The sequence below is a fragment of the Leucopleurus acutus genome, assembly GCF_964270905.1.
Source record: "Leucopleurus acutus genome assembly, chromosome: 2".
Classification (NCBI taxonomy): domain Eukaryota; kingdom Metazoa; phylum Chordata; class Mammalia; order Artiodactyla; family Delphinidae; genus Leucopleurus; species Leucopleurus acutus.
The window spans coordinates 156242700-156255098 of record NC_139143.1 but is presented as its reverse complement, the minus strand read 5'-3'; positions in this window follow the sequence as shown (position 1 = coordinate 156255098).

The window sequence follows — 12399 nt, the reverse complement described above, 5'->3', positions numbered from 1 at the left end:
TAGTAAGGAATAGCCTGGGGCTCTTTCTGCCTTTGTTGAAATTGTCGATGGCTTACTTGGTCCTTAAAATGTGTTTGAAAAAGGGACCTCAGAGGCTGCTGCATCTAGATGAAGTGATATATGAAGATAAGTGATTCCTACAGACTCTGTATCTGGGTCAGACCTACAAGGCTGACACTCAAAATGCCTTCGGGCTGTTCACCTATTGGTCAGTCCAGTCATGTGGTACAGCTATGACTCTAGCCACAAGGTGGACACCTTAGGCTGGATTCCCCCAGAAGGTACAGCCTGAGATTACTGTTCAGGGGCAAGTAGTTCACTACAGGAAGTAATCCCAGGGACCAAAGGGGGTGACTAGGGATAGGGAAACACAGAAGGGAAAGCTAATTCAAGGGTCCATACTTGAGTTGATCACAGCTGTGGAAACTGGGGCTTGATCGTGCTGGAACCTTCTGAAGAACTGTGAAAACCACCTCAAAATTGTCTGCCCATAGGCCAGAGGAGGGGAGAATTTATCCTTCAACTCCTATCCTGTTGGGTCAAGGGTTTTCTCATGAGTTGTTAGTACCCTCACACTTCCAGAAGCACCAGTGTGAGTGCCAGGTGGTTCCTACAGAAGCCTGAGAAGGAAAGAGAGATGCCTGGAGGAGCTTAGGTGAGGTGCTGTTACATGACACATGTGTGAAGCTGCTTCCCCAGCAATGATGGTGTCAAAACAGGACCAAGAGGGGCTTCCCTGGTGGCGCAGTGGTTGAGTCCGCCTGCCGACACAGGGGACATGGGTTCATGCCCCGGTCTGGGAGGATCCCACATGCCGCGGAGCGGCTGGGCCCGTGAGCCATGGCCGCTAAGCCTGCGCGTCCGGAGCCTGTGCTCCGCAACGGGAGAGGCCACAACAGTGAGAGGCCTGCGTACTGCAAAAAAAAAAAAAAAAACAGGACCAAGAGGATATGAGGTGAGCACAAGAGATAGCCAACACAGTGAGTGAATCAGCCACTAGCTGGCCTTCAGCATGGGATTAATTGTTGTCTTTTCATGGTGGTTGACTTCATCTGCTGGCAGGGGCAAGAAACAGCTAAATTAGAGTCCTAAGGAAACATATCTCATTCTTTATCTTGTGCTGAGCTCTCTCTCCAAACTGAGGACCAAGTACAGTCAGCCCCCCAAAAGCCACGGGTTCCACATCCGTGGAATTGGAGGGCTGACTGTACTCTGCCATTTTATATAAGGGACTTAAGCATCCATGGATTTTGGTACACACGGGGCGGGGGGTGTCCTGGAACCAATCCCCCACAGATAATGAGGAACATCCATACATGACTGCCCCTGATTACAAAGGCTGGCTTTATTTTTATTTTTTTGGCCGCACCATGCGGCATGCAGAATCCTAGTTCTCCAAACAAGAATCAAATCCACACCGCCCTGCAGTGGAAGTGTGGAGTCTCAACCACTGAACTGCCAGGGAAGTCCCTGGCATTTTAAAATAGCAAAGGAAAAATAATTGTAGACTCCTAGAAGAGTCGAGTCACGAATGTACAGGTGTCACAGCGAGGGGTGTGGTGCAGAGATTGAGAGGGAGAAATCGTATACATCGGGGAAAATGATGAGGGCTTCAAGCAGAAGGTGGCATTTGGGGACAGGCCTTGGAAGGACAAATGGATTTGGGTAGGCATGTTCTTGGGATCAAGGACTCAGCAACATCCCAAAAGGTCCTCTGCCTAGAGTGGAAAATGGGGACCAGGAGGACAAAAGAGCAGATCTTAGAGAAAATAGAGACTACTCAAAAGGAATAAAAAGAAACGAAGATCTAAAAGTGAATCTTGCTGTTGTCCCTTTTAGTTGTCTAGGAGGGTGTGTTAGTTTCCTATTGCTGCTGTAACAAATTACCACAAAATTAGTAGCTTAAAGCAACACAAATTTGTTATCTTACAGTTCCGGAGATCAAAAGTTTGACAAGGGTCTCGCGGGGTTAAAATCAACTGACTGATTGGCAGGACTGTGGAAATGGGGAGAATCCATTTCCTTGCCTTTTCCATCTGCCAGAGGCAGCCCCATTCCTTGACATGTGGCTCCTTCCTATCTTCAGAGCCAGCGATGGTTGAATCACTTCTCACACAGAATCACTTCAGCTTCTGCTTCTATTGTCACACCTCCCTCTCTGACTCTGATTCCTCTTTGGCCTCCATCTTCCACTTTTAAAGACGCTTGTGATTACACTGGACCCACCAGGATAATCAATCAGCTAATTAACAACCTTGATTCCCCTTTGTTATATAACAGAACACAGTCACAGGTTCCAGAGATTAGGATGTGAATATCTTTGAGGGTCCATTACTCTTCCAACGGAGGGGATAAAGGAATAAATACGAACTCTTTCCAAGCCCGTCCATGCTCTCTGAATGTCCCAGCCTCCACTGTTGAGGAAGGTCTTGCTGTCCATGGGTATTTCCTTGTCCAGGGCCAGCTGGTTGCACATCCTGCCTGCTGCAGCCTCACAGATGGGTTGGGGGCAGTGACACTGTGCAACGATGCTGTGTGCAACTTCGGGACTCCTCACTGCCCTTCTGTAGCTTTCCCACATTGGGCCTTCTCCAGCTCCTGTCCTTGGGCATCCTCCAAAGAAGGGAAGGGGGTTCCTTTCCTCAAACTGCCTTCTGTGTAAGGGAAACTAAACATGAAGTCATACTGGTACTCTATGTCCACAGAGGACTCTACTCAAATCTGTGTCTCACGGAAGGAAGCACGAAATCAAATATATGTGGTAATACTAAAAACCACTGAACTGTACAATTTAAAATTAATTTTTTGGGGGGCCACACCACATGGCTTAGTTCGCCGACCAGGGATCAAACCCGGGCCTCCAGCAGTGAAAGCGCTGAGTCCTAACCACTGGACCGCCAGGGAATTCCTGAAAATTTTATAGTGTGTGAACTGCAAATCAGTTTTAAAAAATAGTGTTACTGGGAGTTCCCTGGTGGTCCAGTGGTTAGGACTCGGCAGTTTCACTGCCAGGGGCCCAGGTTCAATCCTTGGTCAGGGAACTAAGATCCTGCAGGCCACGTGGCACAGCCAAAAAAAAGAAAAAATAGTGTTACCAAAAAGTCTGTGGCAGGATTACTCATCCCTTCATTAATTCATTGATTTGCTAATATACTCACTGATTCTGCATATGTTTGTTGAGTGTTTACTAAATGTGAGTGCCAACTCCATCAGTGCATGCTCTCTCTGGTAACCATCTTTTTGATGCCAACTCAGCTCACCAACTGCCTTCCCTGAGAATCGCCTTTCCCCAATCCACCTACACAGCTGGAGCCCTGGGGCCCTGGAAGCCATGTTTATCTGACTTGACTCTAACCCCTTAACCCCAGCTGACTGGACTCAAGCTGGGCCAGTCAGATTTCTCTCCCATGAAACTGGGACTTAGTTTTGGCCCTCTTCTCTCCACACGTACCATACCATCCCTCAAAGCTACCACCCTTCCCCGTGGCTTCATCTCTATTATAATGACTCCCACACCTATATCACCAGACCAGCCTCTGGAGCTCCACGGGTGTCCATCCAACCGGCCCCTGGGCAGCTCCACTTGGATGTCCCACAGGCACATCAAACTCTATCTGATCCTTCATTTCACTCACATCAGGGGCTGCTTTCTATTCTCTTTTCCAGACAGGAGCTAACATCCCAATCAAAGCCTCTAGGTCCTGAGGCAGGGACTGTGTCCTGGATTTCTTTGTGTCTTCCACAGCATCTGGCACAAAAACTCACACTTGGTAAACACTGATTAGTTAGTGGGTTGAGTTTGGGCTACCTTACTCAAATCAATTATAGGTTCATTTTAGCAAAGGCTGCAAGCAGATACTGTCAGAGTAGAATTGCTTTGGTGATTGGCAGTGTAATGTTTTAGATTTTTTTAGCTAAGTCAATATACTAAAAATAACTCCCAGAGTTCCCAATTGCTTTTGGACACGATGTGATTTATCAAAATTCCCAGCCCAAGGAGGAGAGAGGAAGAGCAAAGTCCTTGCCTCCAGTGTTTGGGAAAGTCATAGGCACCAAATGGCTTAAAGCCACATTTATCTGTGGAGTTCTGGGGCTGAGTGCATTGCCATTGTCTGCTTTTACCATGACAGAGAAAAAAGAGTTAGCATTACTGAGCCCTTGCTGCGTGCTGGCTACTTAACCTATGTCTACATTGCTGTTATGGGCTAAGTTGTGTGCCCCCAAAATTCCTATGCTTAAGTCCTTATGCCCAGTACCTTGAAATGAGACTGTATTTAGAGATAGGGTCTTTAAAGAGGTAGTTAAGCTAAAATGAGGTCATATGGGTGAGCCCTAATCCAATATAACTGGCGTCCTTATAAGAAGAGATTAGGACAGAGACACACACTGAGGAAAGGCCATGTGAAGACATAGGAGGAAGATGGCCATCAATAAGCCAAGGAGAGAGCCCTTAAAAGCAATCAATCCTACAGAAAATTTGATCTCAGACTCCAGCCTCCAAAATTATGAGAAAACAAATTTGTTGTTTAAGCCACCCAGTTTAGGGCTTCCCTGGTGGCGCAGTGGTTGGGAGTCCGCCTGCCGATGCAGGGGACACGGGTTCGTGCCCCGGTCCGGGAGGATCCTGCGTGCCGCGGAGTGGCTGGGCCCATGAAACATGGCCGCTGAGCCTGCGCGTCCGGAGCCTCTGCTCCGCAATGGGAGAGGCCACAACAGTGAGAGGCCCACGTACCGCAAAAAAATAAAAAGCCACCCAGTTTGTGCTACTTTGTTATGTCAGCCCAAGCAAGTTAATACAGTCCCATTTAATCCTCCTATCAATCTAAAAAATAAATTATTAGCTCCATTTTATAGATAAGGAAACTGAGGCAAGGAGAAGTGAAATGATTTCCCCATCTTCCAGCCCACAAGTGACAGGGTGGGATGGGAGCCTAGGTTTACCCAACATAGAGACCCCATGGTAACCAATGTCCTTCATTCTCAGGGCTCTGGGCCACTCAGAGATCTGACAAAACTGTGGTGTGCTCCCACTGACCTTTCCTCTCTCCTTGACCTTTGAGGGTTCCCTTGATGTCTCTCTGAGCACCCCACCCTAACCTCAGGCATTGTCAATGACTTCCTGGCACAACTAGCTCCTTGGTCTCATTCAAGACACTCAGAAATCTTTGAGTGCCCTTGTGTAGATGCTCTTTCTTGAAGCCCTAACATTTTAGGGTCTGTCTCACCCCAATATCACGAACTAGAGTTAGTGGAGGTGGGGGCGGGGTCTCTCCACTACTGTCCTCATCTAGAAAGCTAGCCAGAGGGCAGGACAATTGTCCAAGCAGAGCACTGCACCAGTCCGACCTCAGGGTGGTTCCCATGCAGCATTTTACTTAATCCTCACAACAAACCTGAGTTAGGCATTACTATCATCTTCATTTTACAGATGAGAAAACAGCGGCACCAAGCAATTAAGAAACTTGCCCAATACCACATAGTGACACTTGACCTTCCTAGGAGTCAGGGAAGGCCTCCTTGAGAAAGCACATTTGAGCTGAGGGAGGACTAGAAAATGGAAGAACAGCATGTGCAAAGATCCAATGGCAGGATGGAGCCTTTGCGTTTGAGGTGCTAAGGGAAGATCATGTGGCTGAAGCCCAGAGTAAGAGGAGAGAAGGGTAAGATGAGGCAGGGGCTATGCTAGGCAGGGCCTCGGAGGCCTTGCTGAAGGTTTGGGTCTATGTCATAAGAGCAACAGGAAGCCATCAGGTTTTAACCAGGGAGATGACGGAATCAGGTTTGCAGTTTGAAAAAACTCTTTCTGAGGACAGTGTAGATAAAAGATTACAGGGAGAGTGTAGGGAGAGCATTAGGGTCCATGGCAGTAATCCAGGTAACATGGATTAGGACAATAGCAGTGGAGGTAGGAGTGTAGATGGAGGGACTTCCCTGGTGGTCCAGTGGTTAGGACTCTGTGCTTCCACTGCAGGGGGCACGGGTTCAATCCCCTGTTGGGGATCTAAGATCCTGCATGCCACATGGCACGGTCAAATAAATAAAAGAAAAAAAAAGGAATGGAGAGGGAAATAAATAAATGTTTTTAAGAGCCCTTTAAGAGGGAAAGTGACAGCATTTGGTGATAGATTGGACACAGGGTGAGGCAGAAGTTGAGGTCCCACGTTTCTGGCTGGTACAACTAGCTGGTCAGTACATAGTTCATTCAGACAGGGAACACTGGACAAAGAAAAGGTGTGGGAGAAACTGTGTGTTCAGCCTTAGGTATGCTCAATTTGAGGTAAGACACTCAAGTGGAACTATCCAATAAGCAGTGGGGTATGCAGGTTTGAAGGTCAAAAGGGAGGTATGGCCTGGACATGACTATTTGGGAGTCGTATCCAGGACCAGTCTATCTACTAGGCATGGGTAGGCCTATTAGTGCCCCAATACTCTTAGGGCTCCTCAAAAAAAAAAAAAAAAAAGCTTTAATCTCCTTTAAATCAGGAAAAAAGTTTATTTTATTTATTTTTTTTAAAGACACTTCTATTTTTTTTTTTTTTTTGGCTGTCTTGGGTCTTCGTTGCTGGGCGCAGGCTTTCTCTAGTTGCAGCAAGCGGGGGCTACTCTTCGTTGTGGTGTGCAGGCTTCTCACTGCGGTGGCTGCCCTTGTTGCAGAGCACGGGGTCTAGGTGCGTGGGCTTCAGTAGTTGTGGCACGTGGGCTCAGTAGTTGTGGCTCGCGGGCTCTAGAGCACTGGCTCAGTAGTAGTGGCACATGGGCTTAGTTGCTTCGCGGCATGTGGGATCTTCCTAGACCAGGGCTTGAACCCGTGTCCCCTGCATTGGCAAGCAGATTGCCAACCACTGTGCCACCAGGGAAGTCCCAGAAAAAAGTTTTAATAAAGATGTGTTAATAGATAATATTAATATATTCATCTTTACACCAATGCAGTCATAAAACATAATTAAAAAAGAAATTGTTTGGGCTTCCCTGGTGGCGCAGTGGTTGAGAGTCCGCCTGCCGATGCAGGGGACATGGGTTTGTGCCCCGGTCCGGGAAGATCCCACATGCCGCGGAGCGGCTGGGCCTGTGAGCCATGGCCGCTGAGCCTGTGCGTCTGGAGCCTGTGCTCCGCAACGGGAGAGGCCACAACAGTGAGAGGCCTGCATACCGCAAAAAAAAAAAAAAAAAAAAGAAAGAAATTGTTCTGTAGGAAGGGGCCCACAAAAGTCGTAATGCTGCCCTGGTTATATTAGTAAGGATGCTTTCTACCACAAAATATCAGAAAGCCCACTCTCAGTAGCTTCAGCAGTGACAATATTTAATTTCCCTTGTTCAGCATTAGGGTGGCCTCCAGGGATGGCAGGGCACTCATGCCCTCAAGGACAAAGACTCCTTCCAGCTCTCCACTCTGCCATCCCTGCTGTTGGCTCCATTCTCAGCTTGGGAGCACACCAGCTTCAGTAGGTCCAGGACATATCTAGACTTGACAACATTCCCAGGAAGAGAGCCACTGGGCATGTCGCTTCCACTGATTCTCTCCTAGGAGTGAGAAAACCTTTCCCAGAAGCCCCCCAGCAAGTGTCCTCTTAGTCTCACTGGGTATAACTCCATTCCTAAACCAGTTACTGGCAAGAAGGAAGGAATTTATACGATGGGCTCAGACTGGGGTGCTCATCTGGGGTGTGTCAGAGGTTAGGGAGTCTTCTAGACTCTCTTCTCTAGAAGTCTTCCTCCAGGAGGTGGGACCTGAAGCCAAAAGCAAGGATGAGCTCACCCAGGGAAGAGTGTTCAGAAAGAGAAGCACAGAGGACGTAGGAGCTTCAGCATTTCCATCTACTGAGGGCTAAAGGAGCAAAGGTTGAATCAGTTCCTGCTACAGAGGGGCTTCCTGTCTGATGGAAGAGATGCATCATTAAACACAGTTGCAAATGGACTGGAATGTGAGAGCAGACTGGGTTGGAGGCCCAGCTGTGTGTTAATACGTATGTGACTGGGTAGGTTTCTTAAGCTTTCTGCCTCAGTTTCCTTTTTGTATAGTACCGTACACATAGTAGATATCAAATAAATGCAGCCATCATTGTTTTATTATCATCCACATTATTATATATAGGTGGCAGGAAGCCACTGGAAGGGAATTAACAGGCAGATTTGTGTCTAGGTTAGATGGCTTAGGCAGGTTGTGCTCTGTCCCTGCTCTGGGTTTCCTCTTCACTAGGTCACTGTGAGCAACTCACTGAGTTTCCCTCTGGCTGTCCCCAAGGCTGAATGCCACCAGAACCCTCCAGGCCCCAGCAGCATCTCCATAAAATCTGTGTGTTGGTTTTAGCTGCACTCCTGTGCTTTGGAATTAGGATAAATTACTATCCCTCCTTTCACTCCTGTCTGATTACATTGTTGCCACTCAAAGAAATTAATCAGGTTTATTAAGCATGACCTCTCTTTTGTAAGCCCTGCTCCCAGTCAGCCAATATGTAGTACCTGTCTGCTGCTCTCCTAGTTCAGTTCCAGTTGGAGAGGGCTCAACCTTTCTCAGTGTTCTGGTGGGGGTACCGACAGGCGGCCGAGTGGCCACATCTTTTGTTATTTGCAGAGACTGATGTTCTGGGCTGGGTTGGACAAAGACAGGATGCTCTGCTGTAGTGAGCACAAGGCCCTTTGTTGCCATGGCTGTGGAAGAAATAGGAACAAAAGGGATAAACGTTGCATCCAAATATGCTAATAATTAACACTTAACACCATGGATATAAAAAGCATTTAATACTAAATTACTATGATCATAATAGCTATTCTTTATTCAGCCCTACTCCATATGGCATCATGGCTTGGTAGTTAAGTACATGTGAACTGGAGCCTGACTGCCTGGGTCCAAATCCTGGCTCTGCTATTTACCAGTGTGGGCAAGTTACTCACGCTCTTTGAGTCTCAGTTTTGTATCTATAAAGCACGGACAATGGAAGTACACAACTCATAGGGTTATGTGAGTTCATATTATGCTTATAAAGCACTTAAACATGACCTACCACATAATAAACACTCAATAAATATTATATTTTTATATACATTGGTCAGCAAATTTAGACCTCAAAACAAACATATGATGTAGACATTATCATTATTATTATTATTATCCCTATTTATCAATTGAGGAAATCAAGACTCAGAGAGGTTGAGTAACTTTCCCAAGGTTACCCAGCAAGAAAGTAACAGAATCCAATTCTGACTGACCCTAAAGTCTTGTGCTTTCCACTGCACCAGGTCACTGTCTTCCATGAGCTCCTGGCAAGAGGTCCCACATCAATGTGATGGTACAGTATTGGTAACTTTCACAAATTCCTCTTCCCTTTCATCACAGTTGGAACTAGGTATTTTCAGAATGAAGGAAAGAGGAATCCTGTGGACAAGGCAGCTTAAGCAAGGTTCCTCTTCTCTCTGCCCCTGCTTTACGCCCAGATCCTCAGCCTTCCCTAGAATGTACAAGGCCCAGTTCTCTAGTGGAAGCTGGAAAGCCAGCTAGGGAAGAGCAGAGACATGGCCCAACTCTGGGTAAGACTTGCTCAAGTACCACCCATCTGATGCCTTGGCTGGCAGAGTGGAGCCACAGGGAAGAACCTGGCCATGGGGTGCCAGGCCACACCAGTGCCAGGGGCTGGCATGTTTGAGGCCAAGATGATCCAGGACAGATCTTGCACCCTAAAAATCTTTGGACATCACCAATAAAATAAAGTAAAACAGCACAGCCCAAAGCACCTTCCTGCCGGAGAACTTAAAATTCTTGAAGGATGCCTGCATTTTGTCTTTTAATGTAAAGGAATCCCAGAGTCTGGCTTATCACACCTCCTGTGGAGTGGGCATCTGGCTGCCAGACCAATAAGTGTTCATCAGGGCTCTGACCACTGCACAGCCTAGTCAGGCCTCTGCCCATTCTTCCACACAACCAAAGTCAGGCCTCTGCTCATGCTTCTACACAACCAACTCTTGTTTTGTATTCAAAAGCAGTTCAATTCCTAAACAACCATCTGGGCAAAAATAAAACTCAGCCTTACAAATATTTCTAGGAAAGAGGGGCAGTTGGCTATCTCATTAATTGCAACACTCACTGAGCCTAAACTCTGGGCAAGGCACTGTACTTACCATGACCCTTGTCACATCCCCACCCATCCCCCCACCCCTCACTTATCTCTTGAGTTTATGGCTAGCTCCTGATGGCCCCTCCCCTGTGCCTCTCTCATGTCCAGATGTCCATTTGCAATCAGATAAGGCCTGGTTGGGTTCATCCTGGAACCTTGGCTTCTTGATGAATATACAGCCTGGTGTCAGGATGACAGCCTGTGAAGGGGCCTCCCTGAAGTCCCCAGGCTATGCCCACACCTAGTTCAAGACAGCAGAGACTTCTCTGATGTGGACAGGCAAGCTGTCAATGCTATGTGGATCCCCTACCCCCCACTCAGGCCCTGATCACAGACCCTCTTCCTCAACCCTTTCCACCCACACCTGCCTCTTGCCTCCTACTCACACTCCTGGGGCTCTCAAATGGTGACTAGAGAAGGAAGGAAATGGCCAGGCTAAAGATTCAGTGAAAATAGCTGAAGCTTTGTACTCGGACAGATAAGGGTTTGAATTTCACCATGTTACTTAACAGCTGCGTGACTTGGTCTGGTTACTTGAGTCTGGTCTCAGTTTTCTAATCTCTGAAAGGAAAACAATCTTCTGTACTCTTAGGGTTTCTGTGAGGATTAGAAAAGATATGTATAAGTATGTTATGCCCAGCAGCACTGAATAAATGGTAGACATTGTCAGACATAAGTTGGTCTCTTTATATTCCTTTAAAGTATATATACTTTCTCTCCCTAAATTCTTACAACCACCAGGCTACAAGGTCAGCCCACCAGTGGTGTTGCTGCAAGGAGCTTGGCTGGGTTGGAGCCAGCTCTCCTACTGGGCCTAGACCTTAGTCTAGTGCATTGGTGGGGGTTTCAACCCCCCTGTCCACGGTTCAGTGACCAATCCTCCTGATTTGCCTGGGATTGTCCCAGATTTACAACTAAAATTTCCACATCCTGGGAGCACAGGCAGTTCAGTCTTGGGAAAACTGGTATGATCGGTCACCCTATCAAGCCAGCTGACCCACAGCAGATGGAGAACGTGTCAGACCCAGGAAGTAGCTGGGCTTCCCATAACCTTTCCCAGTTTGCTGGATGGATGGGGCCAGGCTGGGCATCAAATCTGCCCTTCCTTCTGGGTTCCCAGCCAAGACCTGGTTAAGTTGAGGCCAAGGGTGACACCCAGAGGTCATGTGAAAAACTGCAGTCTGGTAATCACCCACCTGGCCCTTGAGGCCTTTGCTTGTTCATTAGTAAATATTTATTGAGCTCTCAACACGTACCAACCCTTGTGTTAGGCACTGGGCATAAGTCTCAGGGTCTTGGAAGGCATCCTCAAACAAGTTAAATTTATGCTGAGACCTACTTATTGAGAAGGTGTTTGCCAGGTCAAGGCAGGAGGGAAAGAGAGAGTATTCCAGGCAGGAAGGAACAGCAAAGACAAAAACTCTGAGTGGGAAGGAGCATAAAACATTCAAGAAACTAATTACAGTATGAAGGAGGGGATTAGTAGTGACAACAGTTGGTGACTAACAATTGTTAGTGGTGACAACAGTTAGGTTGCCAAGGCCTAATCAGCCAGGGGAGATTTATTTGTCTTTACCCTAAGTGCAATCAGAACTTAGTGAAGGGTTTTAAGCAGGACTGTAACATAATCAGATCTGCATTTTTCAAAGCTCACTCTGGCTACAGGGTGGAGACTGGTTTGGAGAGTAGTAAGTCTAAAGCCAGGGAGGCAATTAGAAGGTCATTGCAGTGTCCAGGTGGTACACAGTGAGGACCTGGACTTGGGTAGTGTGGGGAGATGATGAGAGATGTGATAGTTTGAGAGGGATTATGGAGATAGAACGGGCAGGGACATGGTGATTGACTGGAGGTGAAGGTTGAGGGACAGTGAGGTTCAAAAATGACTTGCAGGTTTCTGGCTAGGACCACTGGACAGCAGTGGAACAGCTGCTGAGAAGGGAGCACCAGAGGAGGAGGATGTTGGGCATGTTGAATCTGAGGTGCCTGTGGGACATGCGTGCCCATCAAGATGGCAAATAAGCAGGTGGATAAAGATTAGGAAGAAGGATATAATGTGGGGGTCATCTGCATGCAGATGGTAACTGAAGCCCTAAGCAGCACCAACATTCACAAGTGGGCAGAGGAAGACCAGGCAAGTATGGTATTATAAAAGCCAGGGCAAGAGTGTTTCAGAAAGGAGAGAGCGGTCAACCTCTCCTTAGATCCTTTTAAAGTGACGTGGTGGAGAGAAGCCAAGTTAGAGTGAGTTGTGCTGTAAGCAGGAGGTGAAGAGGTGGAGAAAGCAACTGTA